Consider the following 6,430-nt stretch of genomic DNA (forward strand, 5'->3'; position numbering starts at 1 on the left):
CACATAGCTCTTCAGAGTATCCTAATTTCAAAAATACCAAAAAAATCAAAAAATTTCAAAAATACAAAAAAAATTATAAAACAAAAAAAATCATTACTTGGTGAAAACCTGGCAAACAGGCGCCTTGTGACACAAAAAAAAATCAAAAAAATCAAAAAATTAAAGAGAAATAATTTCGTCCAACGGTGAAAACCACTTTGGTGGTGCTCTGGGCAAGTACCATGGTGAAAACTGGGTCACCAGCGCCATGCGTAGAGACATTGCTCCTCCCTCCTTCAAGATCCTCTTTCATCACTTCACTTTGCACACACTCATGACCAATTCATCCATAATAAACCTCTTTTTCCATCCATAATAAATCAGATCCTATCTGTGGCTAAGGCAATCCCTACGTCTAGTGATGGGTGTGGAGCTGAGAACATCACATGTTTTGAGGAGTATAGTTTCTTCCAGCTTCCTTCAGTCTATCCGCACACAATTCGCAATAAAGAAACATTTGCATCACAGATCTGCAATAAAGTTTCATCTTCTCCGCAATAAAGTATCAGTTTCATGGATTCAGTCAGTTTCAGATGAGACAGCAGCAATAATGAGCTTCAACAAAATCAAATCTTTCAACAGACTCAGACAACATATGGTTCAGTGCTATCTATCCTTTCTGTGAAAGTAAACATTGTGACCACAATCAAATAAGACTTATACAAGTGACAAGAGACACTAAATTTGAGGACTACAATGGATGTTGGTGTTGAGTCTTGGTTTTCTTTTGATTTCATCTTTTTTTTGGTGACATGTCTTTTAGCTTTTCCGGGATGTCTCTGACTAGAGATTCTATCTCCAGGATGTCTTTGACTAGAAAGGTGAGGATGGGGTATCGTCACCTATTTTTCTTTGCTGTCTATGGATTGTTTCTTAGTAATGCTATGACTTGTCCACGGATATGAGGACACTGTGAGTCTAGTTTGAACTGGGGCATTCCTTGTTTGTGACTATCTTATCTGCATGCAAATGGGTACAATGACTTTCTGGGTCGAACATATGCCTCGATTGTCATAACCTACTTGCCATAATAAAGCTCAATGATGATAACGCACAAGAAGTTCTTTCACTTTCATATCTTCTGTCTTCCATCCCCCTTTCTTGATTGAATTCCATCGTCCTTCTCGAGTCCGCATAGCCTGCTATCACATGACTGAGTATAATGACACACCAAAAATATTTGCATGTCATATAGTTGCACCTGCATTACCACATATAAGCATTTCATACATACATATAGATATCATAACTGCATCACATCCTACACACAACACCTGTTAGCACAATTTAAATTTGCATTATTATATTCATTTGCATTCCATACATTCACATTTGCATCATGCATACACATATAAAATATAAAAGAAAAAAAATATATTGCATTGCATCATATACATATTTGCATCCATCACATAGAAACATACATCACATAAGAACATCTCATCACATAGGTACGCATGCATATAGCTGCTGCAAAAATGAATCATCTCATATCTATAAATAAAGTGTCATGATACAATGATGTCAAAATCATATGGCTTCAAAAGCACCCACAAGTGTCTACAATACAAAAATGGTACAAAACTAATACAAAGGGAGCCCTCTACGGCTATGATGAACTCCCTCCCTCGGAGCTGCCTAGCCTCAGTGGAATCTGAGCCCCTGAAGGACCCGTCCCAAGATCATCCTGCCTGTCTCCTCTGTCTGGTGGTGGTGGAGGGCCCATAACCCCACCACTCAATGCCTGTCTCCTCTGGCTCCCTCCCGTAGCTGTCACTGTACGCGACGGTCTATGGAAGCTCCTCGCCCGCTGATCTGCTGGCACTGCACCATAGTAGAGGTCCCTCTAGTAGGCTATCTCCTCTCCTGCCTATAGGACATAAGCATATCTGGCCCCTATGTCCTTTGCTGCCTGCCTCCCAGCCCTCAGTGCCGTCTCAGCCTCTGTGTAGCGCTGGATAGCCTGATCCCGCTCTCACTCAGTATCCCTGAGCCTAGTCCTCAGCCGATCCCTCTCCCTCTCCAGCTCCTGGATCTCATCTACATGGCCCTGGCAGATCTCCCTCAGATCCAATAGCTCAGCCTCCACTGGGTTAACCCCCTCTGCCTCTACCTCTGCCTGTGGCTCCTCCTCTGCGGGTGCCTGCCCCTATGCCTGTACTGGTACCTGTCTCTGTCCCTGTCCCTGTATCTGCACCTGCCTGGGACCCTGTGCTGCTGGCACCTATAAAGGCAATCCACCGCGACCCCTCACCACCTGAGCCTACCTCTCCTCTCCACCCTCCCTCCGAGGTGCAACTCGCCTCTCTCCAACTACTCCTCTCCTCCTCCATCAGCCTCTGCCCCCATTGCCTCCACCATCATCCTCGTCACCACCACCATCTCCGTCTAGTGCCTCTCCTGGATCTGTCAATCAGGGGAATGGATGCTCTGCCCAATATGTTGTATACTCAGCATCCATCCCGGCATCCTCGATCTCAGGCCACATGTCCCAGGGTAGGGGCATCATCTCTACAAGCTGAGTCACTGCCTGATCATATGACAGTAATGGCCCAAACTGTGCCTGATCCCCGGGGCATCCTCTAAATCTGGCCAAACTGTCGGCCAACCCTGTCTACCAGTCTCTCTAACACATAGGGCATCTGCCCAATCAGGTACCTGCTTTGGAAGGTGTAAGGCAGCTCAACTGCGTCATCCTCCCACTCCTCACAGCCCAGATATGGTCTCCATATGACCACATCAATGTCGTCAATCACCCGCCGCCAATGCTCTAACCTGCCAATCCGCGGCCGTGATGTGATCATGTCATACAAATGTACAAAGCTACGTCCATGACCCCTGCCCCTGAAGTGTATCGGTCGGGTAACCGACAGATGCTCGTAGGCCCATACTTGCAGCAGCATCACTCCACAGCCCAATCCCACTGATCCATGATAAACAAACTGATGAAGCTCGTAATACAAATAAGCCAACACACATGGTCCCCAGGATATCTGGTGTGCTGCATCACCAGTGTCTCCAGTGCTCCCCCCAGCCCACAACCAACCCCCGTGTCGCCTTGTCTGGACATAGGAACCCACTGATAGCTCCTCCGACCACTGCTGGCAATGCTAACCCTGTGGCTATCATGGTGTCCCATGCCACGTGTCCTGCCCTCATCTCCAATCCAGGGTCCTGAAATACCTGTCTCAATGCCTCCCTGTCTCCATCTCGATCATATGGGATCAGCTCTCCATTGATTGACACCTGCAGAATCCTGTATACATCCTCCAAGGTGACTGTCATCTCACCCATCAGTAAATGGAATGTGCACGTCTCAGAGTGCCATCTCTCAGCTAGCGCAGTCAGCAAACCCATGTTTGCCCAAAAATCAGGCACATATAGTACATGTCTCAATCCCATCTCCTCGATGGTAGCTCTGTCCTCAAACGACAACTCAGGTCGCAACCTCTGTGTCGATGGGAATCTCTCCCGTGACTCCAGCATCAACAAGTACTCCTGCAGTCAAACAAATCAAATCATGTCAGTCATAGTGGCATTCATTGTTTATCACAAAATGCTACTCGCTATCTAAATGCATATGCCTATCTATCCTAGTGACACTCACTGTTCATCACAAAGTGTTGCTATTTATCCTAGTGGTACTCCCTGTTCATCACAAAGTACTACGTGTGTGACACTCACTATTCATCACAAAGTGTTGCTCACATTTGCACTCCCTGTTCATCACAAAGTGCTGCTCATATTTCAGTACTCCCTGTTCATCACAAAGTACTCTATCCTGGTACTCACTGTTCATCACAAAGTGCCTTGATCTATCCTAGTCTTCCTAGAGGACCTGCTTGAGTGTATCCTCTCAGCAGCTTATCCAATCGACAGTGTATGTTCATCACAGAACTGTCGATCTGACCTAGAAGATGCAAATTCATACTTTTCAAACGCAAACGCGCTTACATTACATAAATGTGCTCAAAGACTACATAGACGCGCTTGAAAAACACAGACGTGCCTGCTTGACATAGACGTGCCTATGCTCTGCATAGACGTGCCTGAACGACACAGACGTGCCTTCTTGGCACAAATGTGCCTGCACAGCATAGACGCGACCGCATTTGACACAGACGCGGGTCCAGACATAGATGCGCCTGGCACAAACACAGACGCGCCTAGCGAGCACAGACATGCCTGGCACCAACGCAGATGCACCTGAACATTTTTTGACACTTTTTGGACCCTAGTCTAAGCGCATTTATTACCCTATTCGACATGCATTAATGACAAAATTAAATGCGTCAAAGTACGAGGAGGTTTGGTGGTACTTACCGGCTCTCTTGCCTCTGCTAGCCTCTGAAATCGGCGAACGCGGTCGAATCTATGAATGAAAGCCATCGCTGTTGACTGCTCCTGCTAAATTTTCACTCTGCAATATGGTCTCGTGGATGTGTAGATGACAATGAGGATGTATTTTCCCCCGTGGTCTATCTTATAGCCTACCCTAGCCCTCGCCTTCGTTTCCCGAGTTAGTCTTCTTTGTCCCGTGACTTTGTCACTTTATCCAGTCAGTCTATTCTATCCCGTCTTTCTTATCAAGAGATTGTCTGCAACCTTTTCAGACATTTTCATCCAATCTCTCGAGGGGGCATATCATTCCCATCCTAGGGCAACTCTGTATTAGTTCATCTTATCTTCTTTGAAACAACGCGACAAACCGCATTGTCTCAAAGAGGGGCAAAATGTAGACACCCAAAATTGTCATGTCTAATTAAATAAATATTTTATTTATTTAATTATCTAAGCTTAATTCTTCTATTAATTAAATAAATATTTTATTTATTTAATTAATTCATTTATCCTCTTCTAGCCTTATTTCTCATTTAAATAAATACATTTATTTATTTAAATTATCCTTTTTCCTAAATTAAACAAATATTTTATTTATTTAATTGATCCCACTTCTTCTATTAATTAAATAAATCTTTATTTATTTAATTAATTCATTAACCTTTTCTACCCATGACACATGTCATTCATCTCTTAATTCATACACTACCTACCCCTTTCATTATTTTATTATTTCTTTTACCTACCCTCTAATCATAGCCGACCTCCTTTTACACCTCTCAATCTTATCCCTCCATTTCATATTGTGTCTTCTATATAAGGAGATGCTTCCTTCATTATCAAACCCTAATGACCCTAATTGTTCTATGCATTCTAATCAATTTATGCAAGTTGACTACACTACGATCCTACTAGCAACCACATTCCGTTCTTTGTTGAGCTCTTGTGCACATAAAATCTGAGAGCAAATATATCAAGCAAGATCAATGGAGATAGGAAGAATGGAGATCCAAACCCTATTGGACATGTGATGGTATAATCTTTGTGATTTCATTTGATTTGCATTGTCTTAGGTAATCTTCATATGTTATGGTGGATCTTTGTTGTTGTTAGGCTAGGGTTTTGTGGTTGAATTCATTTAGCCTTTCAATATTGTTATCATTGTTGTCCATTTTCACCATATACAAATACAATCACTTGTCTTGCCTTATTTTAGTTCTTACAAATTGCGTAATATCTTTACCTTCTTGTCTGAATACATCTTCATTTGTTTCCTTAGCATAGGTGACTGTGTTGATCCCTCTTTGGATGTCATTTGTGAACTAGTTTTAGTTCCTCTTGCCATCTTACAAGATTTCCAACCTTCACTCATGCCATAGGGAGCTGATTTAGGTAGAATTTTGTGCATCCGTTGGGTAGTTCTTATTGGTGTTTTGTGCAGTTATAGGTAGAGAAGATCACAATTTCAATCCTGGTGCAAACCTTTTCCCTTTCAAGCATCCCTTCTTCCCCTTTTCCCCCTTAGATCAATAGATTAAGATTTATATGTGTTGGGTTAGACCAACACTTGCATCAAATTGATAAGGAAGTTGGCCTTCTCCGAAGAATTGACCTCACATTTAGCAAGGTCCCACTCTTGGAATTTGTTTCAATGTGTCACAGGGTTGATGAGCTCAAGAGTTCAACAAGGGTGCTGAATTTTGTGACAACAAGTAGATCTTGTGATTATAATATCGTATAATATTATTGCATATATTGAGTGCAAATTGGTTTGATTACATCTTTCATATAACATATGAGTTTCTTATTTGATCATAAGTGCATATGGAGTTGTTATCTTATTTTGCTAGTTCAATTTCAAGTCATATTCAAAATTTTCATAATGTTCCCTTTCATGCATATGATGATAACTTATCTCTTCCTTTGATTCATAGCTATGATTTAGCCTCTCCCAATTTTTTTCCCATCAATTAGGGCACATTGGTGTAGGAAGAGATTATGAACACTTCTTTCAAAGATATCCCTCCTAAGGATGAAGGTTTAGAAAATG

Source organism: Cryptomeria japonica, chromosome 2 (assembly GCF_030272615.1).
Source record: "Cryptomeria japonica chromosome 2, Sugi_1.0, whole genome shotgun sequence".
NCBI classification, from domain to species: Eukaryota; Viridiplantae; Streptophyta; class Pinopsida; order Cupressales; family Cupressaceae; genus Cryptomeria; species Cryptomeria japonica.